Source organism: Calliopsis andreniformis, chromosome 4, assembly GCF_051401765.1.
Source record: "Calliopsis andreniformis isolate RMS-2024a chromosome 4, iyCalAndr_principal, whole genome shotgun sequence".
In the NCBI taxonomy this organism is placed as follows: Eukaryota; Metazoa; Arthropoda; class Insecta; order Hymenoptera; family Andrenidae; genus Calliopsis; species Calliopsis andreniformis.
In genome coordinates, this window is record NC_135065.1 from 8,895,810 (window position 1) to 8,913,937 (window position 18,128).

An 18,128-nucleotide genomic window follows, 5' to 3' on the forward strand; every position below is an offset into this window, starting at 1 on the left:
AAGTCAGTGAACCATGTAATCGACAGCAATAGGTTCTGAAAGAACTCGTATTATCGTTTTTCCCCATTTCAACCTCGATAATCGATCAGGGGAAAAAATGATCTCAGATATCAAATAGAAACGTAAAATTAAAACGCCTTGAAATATCCTTTTATTTCTGTTCTGCTGGGTACTCGATAAAAAAATTAAAAAATACAACTATGTAATCTTTTCTATCTTTAGGTATTTCATTAGAAACCACTTTGGACCAAATAAAATGGCACGTTTAGTATGTTTGAAATCCAAAATAAAAGAATCGATGTATCGTAAATTGAAACAATATTCGATTTTACATTTATTAAAATATCCAGCGCAAAAGCGAGATTGAAACACGTCGAATACGATACTGCTGCATTCCGTGATATCGATGCACTATCAATTACTCGGATCACGCTGCACGATCGTGACATTGATGAAATTATTAATTGATCACAGGAATCGCACTCGACACCGAAAAGAGGGCCACGATAATTAGCACTGTGGATATTTCTTAATTAAAATTCCACGAGTCTCGATGAGATCGATTGTTTCTAGCTGGTTCTAAAATCGTGCTCGAATTGCTCTGGTTCACAGGCTCCAGAAAGAGCCCGAATTAATTTTACTTTACCGCTGCCTCCCAGATTTAATCTCGAACTCCCGTAGCTCTTGCCTTCGCTTTGGAAACATTTGTCTAAGGCGATCTGTTCCGCGGAGATTGGTCGTTCTTTTCAGAAATTGCTTCCCTCTTGTTGGCGCGAGTGCGACAGTTGAAAAAACTTAGGGGACAAAGGAAAAATGGCCCATAAAGATTAAGTACTGCTGCTGGGGATATTTTCCACGGCGAAAAGCTTTTAACATTTTCACTACAGCGGCACACTTACGCGGGTGACAGTTTTATTGATCGTAAGGGGTGACGAATATTATACAATTACTGGAAGCTAGTTGTGTTTGATTGAATGTGTAGAGAATATGCAAAGTGTTAGCAGAGTGTTAGAAGTCCATGCATAAATCTTGCATTTCATATGCATAATATATGATCACAGAGTTCCGTGAGACTCTATAGGGTGGTCCACGTAAAGTGTTACAAGCTGTCTTCGAAAGCACTGTAGATATAGATTTTAATTTTTTTAATTAAATGGGATTAGAAAGCTAAGCATTTCACCTGCAAAGAATTTTCTGAAATGGCTACTAGGGTAAAAAATAGTAGTTTTTCTAAATGAAATAATATTTATATAAAACATGTTTCTGTATTATAGTTAGAGCTACGACGAATTTTTCTGTAAGAAAAACTCACAAGATTTTATTTGCTGCAGGGCTTCTAAATCACTAGAAATATAGCTATGGTTATGAGAATACATATTTATTACACTTTAGGAATTCTCTCGTATATTTCACATTGCTCAAAAGGAAATCGAAATTGCGTAAGTTCTGTCTCATCTTTGAACTTTTTTTATCAATTCTAGAATCTTCTTGGATTATAGCAATAGATTCCTTGGCGACGGAAATGAGAAACTCTAACTCCTGCGCAAAAGCGATAAGGAAATAGCTATTCGTTTCTTTATCGAGGGTTCCCTGTTCCCTATAAATTCCATACAGACAGGGGAAAAGAATTTTGGCGTTTCCCCCTTGATATGTAACTTCTTCCTCCTCCATGGAACTGCAACCCCTATTTGATTACGACTCAAAAAAATGATAATTCTCCTCGAGCTCCAATAGGCAAATATATAGGGTGCTTCTAGATTATGCTGAATTTTAAAAGGGCAATTTCCTTATCGTAAAAGTTAAAGAAAACTGTGACTATTACAACTATTCTTGTCTCAGATATCCCAGAAACAAGGACTCAAAGAAAACTCACAAAACCTAGTATTTGTAGACTTATCAATAATATACATTTTTTTACTCTCAGAAGCTCTTAAAAAATTGATACAACTTTGATTAATATTAATCTCGTTGCTCCATCTCGAATTTCATTGGCAGCTTCAGGTATGCCTGACCTCCTTCAGTCTTCCCGACAAGTAGAATAGACCCTCCCTAGTCCGCCCAAATATTTCAGGAACATCCTACGTCTTATTCGATCCCATTCGCGAGGGGATGGCAGGCAGGATCGGCTGAGGGAACAGGGCGAAGGCAGCTGCGATCGCAGATGATGGAAACACAGTCTTCATTATCTCGGTTATCACTAAAATGTGAAATTCATGGTTTCGGCTTAAAGCACAGCCCCACTGAGAACTACACGAGCACAGCGGCGCGGGAGCTTGATTAGGGGCTAATGAAACTTCGAATATCTTAGCAAGTCTATCCAATCCGAGGCTCCCTCGCCTCTGGGAGTTACAGCATAATTATGTCGTTGATAAAGCCCTCCCTCCTTTCCCTTCTCCGTGTCTTTCGCATAGGAGCCGCGATGCTCCATCGTCGCGGATCGCGCGAATCTTTATTAAGCTTCGATCGTCGGTTACATGTCGTCGACGCCTTGTTTCGTGCACGTGCACTTGGGAATCCTGTGTGGGTGGCGTGTCCCAGAAACTCTAGGCGAAATGATTAATTCTACGTGACTGTCAGTGGGGAAGCTCGACCGAGGCTTGCAAGTTATAGATTGGACCTGATAAACTAATGTGAAGGTGAAGATTGTATACAGTTAGTGATCAGTTTGCTTTATTTTGGAGGAATGATTATTTTCTTGGTGTCTGTTAGAGTCATTTTTATTGTGAAAAATTGTTGCTTCTATGGCATTACTAAATGAAATTCGTAGAAGATGAAATGTGTGCAGTATTGTGGCAGCTAATGTCATTATTCTATATTCAGGGCGAAATTCATTCAGGATACTTTTAAATGAATGGGAATGATAATTGGCAGAAAGTCCAAAGTTCCATGTATCGCGTTGCAAATCCTCTTATTCGAAGTTTATGGGATAAAGTACTTGCGAATTCGCGCGATAATTGCGGTAATGTAGCGTATGGTTTGCGACAGCATTAAACATTTAATCGAATTGTCGTTGGTCGACTGGGTATTTATCACTGCTGTCCACGCTGACATTTAATCGATCGCTAACCCGATAAGCATTCGACACGAATAAATTTCGTACTGAATGTTCCAGTCGATTAGTCATAGTTAGCCATTGACGATGTGCTTCACGTCGGAAGCATCATCTGCATGGCAGCTTACTCTCGAGCCGTTTCGATATCTCAGGAATAGGATTATTTTCGATTATTCGAGCACCCACATATATCTTTTAAACCTCCTCATCAACTTCAATTACCATTAGATAGATATTAGTTATTTCAGTTAATTCAGTTGCTAATTCGCTTGAAGAGATCTAGAATTATTAAACATTTCTGTGGGTTATTACAGTCTGATATCTTTATCAAAGTGCTTCAGTATCTACAGCTAAAGTGTTCTTAAGAGAAATAGTTATAGAAAAAAATTGCTACCACCTGGTCAGCACAGTTTTATTCTACACTACTGACGCACACGTTAATTTTAATCAATTAAAATCGTACAATATTTGAATTCGAAAGCAGCCAAGTGGAGTCGAGACAGTTTCGAAACTTGAGGACAATTAATGAGCCCTATTGTACCGCCCAATTTCTCGCTCGTTACTCGTCGTACTCGCGCCCAATTGTTTCTTACTCGCTGCGGGTAACTTGCCGATTCACGTAGCCACTCTCGAACCCTTTCCGTCTCGTCCTTATAATACACGCCAGTCTTTCCTCTCTGTTTCGTTAACAAGGGCCTCCTCTACGTCGTTCCTCCTCTCTTTCTCTGTCTCCACGCGCGACCATTGTTCACGGTGTGGACGGACCATTAAGACCCTAGACGGCAATTCGCAATTAAATGCCTCTCGGAACGGATACGAAGAGGACCGATCTCCCTTCGTTCGTTCGAATAGAGCCACTTTCGGAATCTCGTGCTCCTCTCGTTGTGCTCTAGCGGTTAGCCAGAATTTAAATAGCGACTTGGTGCTCCAACGGGAAATCGATCGGACACGTCCGACAGGAAGACCAAATGGAACAGTCACGTCGAGCTGGCCCCTTTCAATCGTGAAGAAATGACTGTTGCTTCGAGGTCGACGTATCGACCCAAATAAAATTCAATTATCGAAAGTAGAGTTTTCACTGTCAAGTGATACTAGCAGGTATAATTCAACGTAGAGATAAAATTGTAGAAAAAAATTTATCCATAATATTAAATTATTCAAAGTACAGTTTCTACTGTTAAATAATACTAGCAGGTATAATTCAACATAGAGATGAAGCTCTAGAAAAAGATTGACCCATAATATTGAATTATCCAAAGTATTGTTTTTCCCTAGAAATTCGAACCTGGATCGGTTATAACGGTTTGCAAACTCGCACACGAACGTAGTCGTCGATGCGTATCCCTTATCTGCGATGCGTGTCATGCACGGCGAGCACGTTTCCGGCACTCTGTGTCTGCAGTTGCACCTATCTATTGACCCGTCGTTCACTGAGCATACGGTTGAACCGTAAGCCGTCGTAACACTTCATTCACACGCGTTCCTCGATTAAGGCGTCGCGGAGACTATTGTTTCGTATTTAGCCCTGTTTCGGCTGCACTCGCGAATAAAGGGATACGATCGCGCCTTCTTGCATAGTCAATCAAGGGGAAAGTTTATGGAATGTAGGCGCAGTAGGTTGTGCGGCGATTTTTAATATATAGTATATTTTGTGACAGAGAGGAATCCCATCTCGAGGGAAAATGATAGCTGAATTTCTGTGGCTGGAAGGTAAATCGGCCAGTGTCAGATTTTTAAGAAGTTTCAATTAAGGCGTTAATTGAGATCTCAAATATTCATTGGTTAACAAAATTCTGGCATAGAAAAAGTTTGGGCAAAAATTGGTTAACTTTGACTGATGGTAACTCCGCGAAAAGTTATCGTAGGATCATGAATTTTTTTTTAAATTACAGCTTAAAGTCTTGTCTGTGAGATGATATTCATTAATTTTAAGTTTAATGCGCTTCTACTACTGTAGCCCCTTAAATCTGAAGGTATACTTGTCGTACTGAAAATTCTGAAGTTTGACGAAATGCACGGACTTCGTAGAATTTTTTTCGGGGATGTCGTTTATAGTACCATAAAGTTCAACTCTTCCCCTTTAATTTAAAAAAAGAATCAAGTCGCTACGATTTTTTTTCGCAAAGTTATAGCACTTCAAAGCAACCCTTGCATTTTGGTAGTACAAGGGATAGTGCGAATACATGGCAAAAATGCAAGGGTTACTTTGAAGTGCTGTAACTTTGCGAAAAAAAATCGCAGCGACTTGATCTTTTTTTTAAATTGAAGAAGAAGGTTCAAACTATATGTTTTCTGAAAGATATTTCCCCAAAAAAATTTTTCCAAGTCTGTGCATCCCGTCAAAGTTGGCAATTTTCAATACGGCAAATTGCAAAGTTTGACAAAATGCAGGGACTCAGTAAAATTTTTTTCAGGGATATCGTTCATAGTAGCATATAGTTTGAACCTTCCTCTTCAATTTAAAAAAAAGATCAAGTCGCTGCGATTTTTTTTCGCAAAGTTACAGGACTTCAAAGTAACCCTTGCATTTTTGCCATGTATTGGAACTACCCCCTGGACTATCAAAATGCAAGGTCTACTTTAAAATGCTGTAACTTTGCGAAAAAAAATCGTAGCGACTTGATCTTTTTTTTAAACTGAAGGGGAAGGATCGAGCTTTATGCTCCTGGAAACGGTATCTGCAAAAAAAATTTTCGGAAGTCGGTGCATACCGTCAAAGTTGGCAATTTTCAATACAATTAGCATGCCTCCAGATTTAAGGCGCCAGAGTAGTATAAGTGTACTAAACTTAAAATTAAGACATATGATCTTACAGTTAAAACTACAAGCTGCAATTTAAAAAAAAGATCATGATCCTACGATGATTTTCCTCGAAGTTACATCAAAATTGAAAGATGACACTAAAGTGAGGTCTCTTGTAAGTAGATCACAAGTACCTAGAATAATTTTTTATTGCTCCTTGCCACAAATTTTAGATCCCTTTCACAAGATACTCCATTCACCGCAGAATCTGTACTCCTCGATCTTAATATAAAAATCGAATGTTTAGTTTCCACGTGAACGAACTTAATTTTCGTTCAGCGAAGAGACCGTATCTACCGCGGTGAGAATATCATTCAGAGGGTGGAAATAATTTCCAGGCTTGGAGTCGTGGAGATCTGAATGGCAGGAGGATCCAGCTGTATCGATTCCCATTTTCGTTACCAAAAGGCAATAGAATGATCCGTCTCGAGCACGCCGTTTGCAACTTCATTTAATTACACGGTCGCCGCTGGCTGTTTTCCTGGCGATCCTTTCAGCGGCTGCTCGTGCACGTGGTTGTTAATAATCTAAATGGAGAGAAGGTGAATGTCGAGGGAGCTACATTTCCGTGGACGAGCCAATGACAAAGGAGCGCTTTGACGGGCTGCTGTTAGAGCACCGAAACTTCCCTCCTTATCGCAGCGCCTTGTAGCTAGTACTTCGTCGTACGAGAATATTGCATCGCGAGGGTGCGTGATGGTATTCGTTTACTTTGAGTTCCTTGCTAACTTCGCTTTTTCTTGCCTGCTTGTTCTCTGGAGGAGACTGTATCTTCCACGTAATTTATCGGGTCTTAAACAAAGTGGAGCACTTGGGAGCTTACGTAACTTTGCGACTTTTTTGCCTGTTTTATAAAATAGAGGGATAAGTGAAATTGAGGTTCATGCAGGAGTTTGAGGATACATATTTTTGAGAAACGAGGATCGAGGGATTTTATAATTATTCTTCACTGAAGCTCACAATTTTGTAGCTATTCAACACTATCATGGGATGAGTACAGTGCTCTTGAAAGCAGCTAATTGTAAGTAAATTAATATCTATGAATGGGTTCCTTTAATCCCTTCTCTCAACGTATCAACTTCCAATGGCCCTCATAAATGTCTGGGATTTCACCACTAATTATCCAACAAGGAACGTCCATATTCGCTGACGAACGTCAAAGTGCTTCGCAATTAAAAAACAATAAAAAAATACGAACAGAGGAGTTGCTGACCGTTGCAAATATTGCGTCGACGCGAAACATCGCAGGGCCATTTAGCGTTCATCGTGTCGTTATTGTCGTTCGAAAAAGGATGCTCGATAAAGCATGCAGAAATATCCGGCGGACAAACTGCAGGCTGTTGTAACGCAGCTAATTCGACCACGCATCGAGGGTCATTCGTTTATCGTTCGACACGTAGAACGCGTTGGCTCTCTGGTGTACACCACGAATTCTATGGAGGGTGAACCCAGTGGCCGTGTACTATGGGGACCATCGACTCTTTCCACTGTGTGGATAGGAGCGAAAATCTGACTGGTTGACGCTACAGGGGTTGTTATTTCGGCGGTAACGTCACACGCCTTTCTTTGCCACTGGGACTCGTATACCACGATTAGGACATGATAGGAACATCGAGACGCGAGAGGGTTGTGGGTGGGATCCTTTTCCATTTTCGTGGATGATAGATTCTTGTGTCGATCTGCTGTTATGGGGTTGTTTTTACGAGATGGTAAAGTATACTTTATTTTTTTTGGAGTTATTTTATTTTCAAGTATGTGAGGTATGTATTCGAATGTTGAACTACTTACATGCTTAAATATTCAAGGAATTTATATAGATATTGAAATAGTAAATATTAAATTTTCAAATTTTCAGATATTCTGATATAATCAGATATTTAAATCTTCAAAAATTCAAATCTTCAAAAGTTTACGTAAACACCTCTGTATTCGTTAACAACAAACAATTATCGGTAATTGCTTGAGCAGTACATGAAAATATATTTAATCAAACAATAATGCACAGGAAGGGTTCTATGATGAATATTAATGGTTTAATTGTCCAATAAATTCGTACTTATAAAGACTCGCGATTCCTGGATTACGAGGGAAATGATACAATACAATATCTTTTCTAAATTTAAGGACCGACACTTTTTATTATAACAATAAAGTTTATGATAGGTACAGGCTTTGTTTTACGCAACGAGGTATTATACGCGTGAAAGCAGTATTTTATGGTTATAAAGGTGGAGCTTATTTGTGTGTTATTGCTATAGTGATATAACTAATACAACTACTGGAATTAATTAAACTCTTTTATGCGAATAGTTTTGAAACTTTAATAAATATTTTAATTTACTAAGTAGGGTGATTTCGAAATAAAGAATTTTATAGAACATTAAATAGGAATTTGACATTTTAGCAAGACTATTGATAAATTAAATATCTATTATTATAACTGAAGAATTTTACTAGTTTCTGTTAATAAAAGATCTAATAGTTATTAAAACCTCTTTTTATAATAACTAAAAGTTTACTGCTTGCTGCAGAATTTTAAAGGTAATATTAGGTAAATAATATTGCAATATATAAAAGTAAAGAATTTTTCATAGTACAGAATATTAAATTAATATATCTTATGAGTATTCTACTAAATACAAATTTAAACGATGGAAGAGCCTAGTTTCCAGCCAACAAAGCATAGCAATTGCAATTCGAATATATCTCCACAGTGCTACGCAAGCACCCTGACCTAAAGACTGGCCATAAGTTCCAATTCTCTCTCGGCGTGTGACCATTTCCTTTATTGCGCCTTGAAGTGACTTAGGCAATAGGAGAATGTGAGAAACGGATGTGGAGTGAACGAGACAGGCCCATAAGCAGGCCTAGTATTATATAAAACAAGACAGAGAATAAATGAATCGTCAAAAGGAAATAAGCAGTACAAAAAGTGTGAGACTGAAAAAGCTTGGCCTCTCTGGCTATTATTTTCAAGGGCGTAAAAATTGCGCTGCGCCGGATGGGAACTCATTGATTATTGCTCAAGAAAGTAACTTTGTTATTTTCACGATATATAAACGTGCTCGATAATCACGACAAGAATAAATAATTCATGTATTAGCCGTGTTCTCTCCTACTTAACTGATCGATGTATTAGTTCACACGTTTGAGGTAAATTGCAGGCTAAGCTTTCAGGAAACGCCGCGCCTAGTAATTTACATGTTCCTAACATGATGCAAGAGGAAGCTCATCTATTAATGAAAATGTTAAACTTTCACGATGGGATCTTGGACCGACAACCATGTCGATCTATATCTTCACTTTACCACTTCCTCGTGGAAGTAATAAACAGGATTCACTCGCAATTATCGAAGAGGCATCAAAGTTCTACATCGAATCATCCCACATAAAAGATGCATCGACTCTAATAAACGATCTCACTCCCACAACACATCCTTAAATCGCTGCAAAGCACTTGTGCTACATTACTGAATATACTCGAGTCATAAAGAATAATAAAAAAAAAATCGTACCCTCGATGGCCTGTAATAAAGGGTGGTTAAATATCTCTGGGTACTTCGTATCCCATAATCAGTGCATCATTTAGAAACCACTACAATGGCGCTGATGCCAGCGACAGCATCGAAGTAATGGAATTTTCTGCTGCAATTGTGTAAATGCGTCTAAAGGACGTCGAGGCGCACACCGTTCATACGATAATGTGAAAGTGCTTCGGCCGTTATTCACAGGGACACCGTACAGGAATGCACTTATCCAATCGTCGCGGGCACGCGTGCGCGATTCTTTCGTTTGCATGCCTGCACGAACCGTGTGTTCCACCCTCCCCAGATTGGCGAGCTTAATTGCTCGATTTCGTGGGCGATTCCTGATGGCGGTAATTGTAAGATTACCGCCGAAGTGGTGTGCCTCCGCGGTGAAAACAAGATAATCGCGCGTTCCGCTTCCAAGGTTTTAAAAGAGCGCCGTCAGCGAGCTCCATCACTAACGGTAGTAGTTTTCGTCCATTTCGACGGCATTCCAGTGCATCGGGCTTCTTTTAATGCTCCCGATGCTCGAAGGCACTGGATGTCGATGAGCGTTGGGCATTTTAAGTGAAAATTGCTTGAAAAACTAGAGTGCTCGATGAAATCTCGAAATTGTCATTGATGATGGATCTGTTCAGGTGTAGTTATGGTTCAGGATTGCAGTTCAGATATTGGTAAATAATGGAAGAGCTCTGATATGGAAAACAGTTGCAGCTTTTTGTATTTTTAGATTGGAGGATTTAAGGAGTCCTGAACTTCGACATTTCAAAATTTCAAATTTTATAGGTTTCGCGAGTATTCAAAAATTCAAGAATTCAAGAATTTGAAAATTCAAAATTTTTCAAAATTACAAGAATTCAAAAATTCAAAAATTCAAAAATTTGAAAATTCAAAATTCTTCAGGATGTCAAGATTCCTCAATATCCAGATTTAAAAATGCCAATACTTTAAGATTCCAAATTATCAAATTTCAAAACATTACGATTCCAATATTGAAAGACTCTCAAAGATCTCAAAGGTTTCAAGACTTCAGGATTCCAGAATCGTAAAACCTGTACAAATGCAGAATCTGTATTTTCAAATATTCGAACGTCTTATATCTCCCACACTCTTGGAGCAAGAGAAAGATGGTAATATGACTGGAACTATAATCAATATTGAAAATCGTAACCACTACTGAGCATCTAGGTACACAGAGAGTCATAAAATCGTCGCTCGGCGAACCATCGATCGCAGCACAGTCTGTTATTGAATGCCATTCTGTCCCGTGCGTTCTCCATTGTCTATCGACAATGGAACGTTCATTCGATGAATTATTTGCCTCGGGCCTCGCGGAGGTATATCCGTCTAAACCGAGCTTCATTTTCTCGCGCTTCCGCAAAACGTCCAGTCAGCTCTTCGTTCTCGAGTTCTCTTGATTCTATTGTGCATACGCAACAAGGAAACTGCGATTCCGTCCAATCAGTGATCTCGAAATACCATTCTAGCCTAGCTCCGCGCCGTCCCTCTATGAACTCTCCCGTATGTGCCTGTATACATAATGTATGCGAAAGAGTCTGCGCAGATTTTGTCGGAGCACCGCGCTATGGAATGATTGCACTTGGCGGTTGCTGCAGTTGCACTTTCGGTACCCACGGGTAAAATCATTTTCACGGATTTGCGTTCTAACGTGGCATGTTCACGGGGCTGATAACGCTATCTGCTTTGGAGCGCGACGTATTCTCGACGACGCTGATAAGTCGAAGTTAACTTTCGCCTGGAACAGGTGGCGAGGAATTTCTGTGGGAACTCAGGCCTATGTTATGGTCGTATAATTAGCGGTTTAATATTGTGTAACTTTGAAGTAGGAAGTTATGTATACGTATGATAATTAATCATCGTACGACGAATGCAGGGTCACTTTGCATACAATTATTTTTAAGAATCACAGACGAAATACACTTGTCTCATGTATTAGGTGTATAGAAAACGAAAAAGAACAAAGTGTATGTATGATGACTAAAATATGTTTTTATATAAAATTCCTCCCCAAAACTAGTTAGCAATAGAAGTTCTACCATGGGTGAAAATGACCCTGTCTGTTCGTAATATTCCATGGAAGTCAGCACAATTTTTTATTAGCTGAAGCAATGCTCGAGAGGTGAACACGCCATACTTGTTGGTCAAACCCATTATCTGTCCAACGCCGAGTTCCCGCCTGTTCGATGGCACTTAGAACCCCAATATGAGCGAAGTCACCCTAGAATTTCGGGGGATGATTGCGGATGATCGCGAACTGAGTCTACATAGTGCAACGATAACGCTCAGACCCGTGGACCACACTATGAAGATTGAGATTGCACACATGAAATTATTATCGATCGTGCCAGATAACTGACTGGATAGGGTCGCGTAAATCCCTTGGAATCTTCTATCATGTGCACAGGCTTTTCGAGAGATAAAAGGATGCTATGTTAGACTTCTCGTTTCCATGTTGTATTCATTGAAAATTCTGCCAGGACATGGATGGTGACTAGAATTTTAAACGAAGCTGACTTTCGCTCACTTTTTTTATTCGTTTTACAGCGTTTCTATTTTTGACCGATCACTGCTGGGGATTTGTATTAACCTTTAGTTGGAAAATTGAGTGTTTGGCAGTGGTATAATATTCTATGAAGTTGATGTAGGTATTAAAGTATTGCGTAACTTGTATTTTTATTATTGAATTGGTGCCATAGCAGTTGAAAGTTAATAGTAATCGACAGTGAATTAATGCTGTACATAATTATGTGCTAAAAATAAAATTGTTACTCGTATTTGAGTGACATGTAGTTAAAGCATAGAACTGGTTTTTTAAATGGTTGATAAAATAATCATGACGTGTGTTCTAAATAAATAGGAATGGAAATTCTGAACTCAACAGTAATGTAACTGTAATGTTGAATATAACGTTTCCTAATTGCAATTTTATTATTCGTAGTTAATTAAGATTTGAATCGTTTAGGTAATGAAAAGTTTGATTTCTGCTGTAGACAATGCAGTTAGTATTTAATAACCACTGTTACAAGACACTCAACTTTTTATTAAATTATCCGCAACTGCTCGTAGAAAGATCATTAAAAGTACACGCCACTATGACGCTGAATATGACATAAACCATTGTTTCATTCTCTCTTTGCAAGATCCAATGACATTTGAAGTAGATCATCTGTCATCGTCATACAATACTTCTGAATCATTTTTTGTTCTAATCGATCTTCTGGATTATTTCATGAAAATTTCATTTTTACTATACTTTCTAATGAAATTTTTCAATATCTCTACTCAATAGTTAATTAAGTAGAACTTACTATAGTATCCTCTACAAAATCTAATTTTTTATTATTGTTAAATAATTCTCATACCTTTGAAAATTGTCACTAGAAAGGTAGATGACCGACTACCCTGACACAGACACAGGTTTTATTTTTAAAAAATTGTAGACTCCTGTATCATTCAAAGAGTCTACCTACAAGACGTAAATAGCCCAGAAAGACCGCTCACAAAAAATAGAAAGAAAGTGTGGCTACAATACAGTGAACACCAAAGGGCAAAGGCTGAGAAAAGGTTCACGGAGTGTCTGGCCTCTTCAGGGACATTCCCCTTACAAACTCGCATATCTATATGCATACGCGCGTAATGGAGCTTACAAGTTGCGTTACAAAGCTTCTGGGTATATTACAGCTGTCGTCGCTGCAGCTTACAAACATGAGACGCCATGTGAAATGCGTTGTCGAGATAAAAGCGTGGCCAACCCCTCTGATTGTGTATCGAGGATACACGTACTGGCACATGTCTGCCTCCCCTCAAAAAAATCCATTCTCATTCAAAAGTCATCGGTTTCAATCCTTCTCTCCATGCTTTTGATCTCGCAGAAATATTGCAATTTTTTTTTACGTTCTTTCTCTCGACACTTTGAGAAATTTAGTGTTCCCTTTTAAGGTTCAGTAAACATTTTATTCTTAGTTAAGGATTTTTGATAAAACAGAGTATTATTATGTATTCTAAGGAGTATATTTTTTAGCCTCAATTTTTTCAGACTAGCCACCCACAAAATATTAACATCATACACCATAAACTGATGGATTTTCCAGTAAGACAAAATAATGCATTATTTAATCATACTTTTCCTATATTTGGGTTATCTTCTCCTCTTTCTCGCGATAATGAAATACGCGAAAGCCTGGGAAGAAAATGGTCGGTCTGTATATTTTGGCGATGTCTTATTGCAAGGAAAAATGACTTCATTGCATACGTCGATGGTGTAATAACGTTCTGTATAGAAAAGGAACGGTAATGTGTGCAAAGAGCAGTTGTTGAACCACCCAGAAGGATGTTTTTATTTAGATTAGCGAGGCGTGTACCGTTGCGAGGAACGTGAGTCATATGCATAGAGATAACGTGGAATCCCAAGCACGGAAATTATTGTTTCTCAGTATTACGAAAACGCGCGATGATGCAATAAAAATAACGTGGTATGCATTCTGTGACAATTAATTGCATAAACCGAAGAACTTTCTTTCTTGTGACACAGAGAATGATGGGCAAAGGCAATTCATTTCTACTGAAGAGAATTTCTTTGTGCAGAGTTTCGAGGTAATTACAAATGCTGGGAAAAGTGGTAGAAACAGTGAAGCGTTTATATAAAATCTCGTGGTACACGTAATTTTTTAATTAATTATGAACTGCTTTTTCCACTTTAATTACGAGGTAGATCGCTTCACCCAGCTGCGCGAAAAAGTAGTTCGCGCTGCCATGGGACGACCTGTGCCCCTTCAAAAATATGGTCGCTTATTAGTTAGCATAGCTAAGCGTTACCAAAGCTCTATATTTTCCTTACTCATTAGTTTAAGGCACGATTTCCAGAGGCGTCGTTCGGCCTCTTAAAGTTTCAGAGTGAGGTTTTCGTTTGTGAGAAATCCTCAGACGAATTTGCCATCTGTTGGCTACGGTCTGATACTACGACTCGAATGGCGGGAAAATTGATACGTGGCAATGGGTCTAAATAAATAAACTAGTATCATAATAAATTAAGATTTTAATAAATAGATCTAATATGAAGTCATTATTTTTGGAAAGATTTTTCTAGGGAATTACTGACATTTTTACTTGAATTTTTACAAGATATTTTTTCTGACTCTGAATTTTGAATAAGGTATACAATCATAGAATTTATTAATTTTTTGTTTAATTTAATGCGCTTTTTTTTATATCGAAATATTACACTATTGTGTTGATTATTAAATTGATACACCAAGAATGTCCTCTAAAGCGGATATTCTTAAAGGTGGTACGTCTACAAGGATGACGAAGTTGCTAAGCGAACTCTTAATGGTTTCATTATGGCGTAATGAACGTCCCATAATTATATTAGGTTCATTATCCGCGGTGCTTATTAAAATTGCACGGCTGGCCAGGTATCTTTTCCACGAGCTACACTGTGACTTTTTCCACGCCTTTGCCTCAGTCAATTCCTTTCACTAATGAACTTCGTTTCGAGCGTTCATTGAGTCACGGTTAAACGTACGACGTCGTAACCGCCAGAAAAATAATAGCAGTTACGTACCTAAAAATCGTATTACCAAATGTGTATCCATTTATTCAAATTTTACTTTCGCTGAAGACCCAACTTCTCCAACACCAATCTCTTCATTAAAACCTCTATTCTTCCTTCATCAGACCATCTCAAACGAGGTGATCTCTCGGCTTACAATACGAAAAAGTACACCTCACATATCAAACCTAAATTCCTCAGGGAAGGAGCCCCTGTTTCACTCTGTATCTCTCCCCAAACAAAAGCCCCTCCCGCCATTTAATCCAGCAGAGACCAGCAAAGTAGTCTTCACTCGTTTCTTCCTGGACCACCTTTGCCTTTATGACAAAGCAGGATTATGCCTCCCTGCGTAATCATAATTAACCCCGATGCATCCCTGACAGTCTGATGACAACGTGAGTTGATCCCAGCGCACGTTTCGCCAGTAGACGCCTGTCTGCGTACGAATCGTCTCATCCCTCCCTCTCCTTCGACCCTAATTATCTGGGCGCTCCCTTCGGAGATCGTATGCACCCCACGCGTTGCCGAATAATCCCCCGTGTGACTCCACCGGTGCCCACATTGTGTGCAACCTGTGACATTGTTCTGAACACGTTCTCACCCTCCTTTCGCCCCTCGTCTCTCACTTGCGCATCTATACGTTCACATTTCTGCATCTTCTCTCGTTCCACTTGCTCACGGTCTCCACTCTCGTCTTTTCTCTTCTTTCCTCTTCTGTTTCTCTTTCTGGAGGTCCTATTCGTCGGCCACGCGAGTCAGTTGTCCTTGTGTCACACGTCGGTGAACATTTTCCTAGGAACGTGGGCTGCGTTAGTGCACTCGCGTTTCGCTGCATCTGATTGATAGCACGTGTGCCCCCTTAGCGTGCCCACGGGCTATTGTATGGGCTAGTGGCTTTTCTGTCCACGATTGGGGGCAGTGAAAAGGTGGCTGAGGATTTGGGGGTGAATTGTTGGCGTATTAGCTTTCTGGCGTTTTTAGGGATTTAAGAGGTGGAAACGATGGTAGCTACTGTGGGTCGGGTTTCGATGTTAGTAGGGGGATTTATGGGAAGTTTAAATGTGGAGTAAGGAGTGCTGTATTATGGGATTATGCAAAAATGAAGGATGTGTGGGGCAGACTGCATAGTGTAATATTTAGAGCTTAGAGTACTTTAGAGGGTGAAACACGTCACTTTGTAATTTATTTTGAAATTATTAACTATTGCTGCTGAAATGAATCGAGATTTTTTGTATTTCGTATTGTGTATTCTAAGCAAACTGAACTGGAATTTTTTTCACCAATATTGTAGAAAAGCCATCAATTTTCATACATTGAAGGTCTTTCCTTTATTTTACAACATAAGAACTTTTCTAGAGGATATTATTAGTGCCTTCTGTTCTGTTAGGTATTCAGTATAGAGACTTCATTGCGTCTGTTCATAATTTAGCAAACTCACTTACCAATTTTGGAGTCTAAATCATGTTCATTTGCCTCCACATGGAATGTAACACAAAATGTAGATAAAAGATGAATGAAGTCATCACCGATGGAAATTTTCGTCTCGCTTTGTACCTACATAAATTTATGTTTACTTAATAAAGCTAACATAGAATAACAAACACAGAAACATGTTTGTGAGTAGGCTTCGTTGAGTACTCAGACAAAGTTCGAGCGTAGTTATAAGCGAGACGCGGTGCCACCCCAAATAATGAGGGTGCAATTTGTCGTCGTGTGCAATATTAAAACCGTCCCTCTTTTGTTGGACCCTCCATCGTCACCAGTCCTCTCAACATTGTTGTAAAAGGGATGCAGATTATTAGACCGTCGTTAGCAGCACCTTACAAGTACTTAGGAAATATAACTTTGATAAATAGGAATTTCTTCAACTCTTAAAGATTTAAAACACGATATTAGGCTGATTTTAATTACATATACAGTCGATCTACATCTACACTTATATACTTTGTGTTGATTTGTTAAAGACGAAATTTATAATTCTCAAATTTATTATTTAAGGACAAGGTAGGGTTAAGAAGCTTCATTAATACCTAACTGTCTTAATTTAAACATCCAAAGATCCAAAACATAACAAAATATATTTATCAATTCTCCCCTACGATCACTCAAGCAACACTACCCTTTGTATAGAAGTGACACATCACTCACTGTCAAAAAGTAATTAAAATAACACTCGCACTTGTCAAATCTCACGAGTATCTTCCATCCCCTGGAAGCTTCATCAGCCCCCCGAAAGACAGTCACAAACAGAGGAATTGTTTCCCATGAAAGTTGAAATACTGAGAGATACGTGACTTCTACAGAACATAGCGAATTTTCCACTCCCAGTTCGCATTATCGTTACGTTATTACAACACGATGACGCGAGGCGCGTCGCGACGACGGGACGTGGTCGCACCCTCGCCGCCCATAGAGAAAAGAGGGTAGTTAGTAGATGTATCGTGAATGCGCGTACGTGTGTATGGAGATACGGGGGGACAAGGGCTGGAAACGAAACGAACGCGGTGTAACTCTCAAGGGGGATTGATTCGGAACGGTCCAGAAGCATACAAGGGGTTCGTATCGATTGGTGGCACCCATCGAACGCATCTACGCGGGATGAAGCCCCTGAACCACAGTGCCCACCCTTCGTCTTCTCCTCGCCATTGACTACTCGATGGATTTTCCATCGGCTTCTGAAAGGTTTTCGCCCGCGGACCTTTCAGGTAAACGGACCCTCCCCGTGGCTTATGAGGGATTTTCCTTCTGCGGGGTATTGGCGATTGTCCATGCGATTCTACGTGTCTAATGAGGGGGAGGAAATCGTAGAACTCCAGGACTCCTTCAAGATTAGTTTCTGAATGGAAGGGTTGTATTTGTGGTTAGATTAATAATTTTGGTCTGTGATCAAGTCTTTAGGTACATAGTCTTTGGACTTCTTGAATTATTTCCTTACTTTTTCTTTGGAGATTAAAGTGTGGGACTGTAGGATAGAAAGTTATGTACAATTTTTTTATGGTGATCTAAAATGGTAAAGGACAGTTTGAAAAATAGATTTACTGGAAGTTAGTACTGTTGCAGTTTCCTTAGATAGGTATTGTTTATTTGATGCGACTGCAACAGGGGGGTTGAAATATTCGTCTGGTTCAGTCGAGAACGTTAAGCCGTAATCGCGCACAGTAACATTGAGGTAGGG

General features: G+C 39.3%; 1 protein-coding gene and 1 non-coding gene across 2 annotated transcripts in view; one reads left to right on the plus strand and one right to left on the minus strand.

Moving 5' to 3' along the window:
* LOC143178522 (uncharacterized) overlaps positions 1–18,128 on the plus strand; it is a 172,674-nt gene that overhangs the window by 26,335 nt on the left and 128,211 nt on the right. The window lies entirely within an intron of this gene.
* On the minus strand, positions 14,107–14,256 carry LOC143178646 (U12 minor spliceosomal RNA). The gene has a single exon (XR_013001829.1). It is a non-coding gene; the product is annotated as a U12 minor spliceosomal RNA (small nuclear RNA).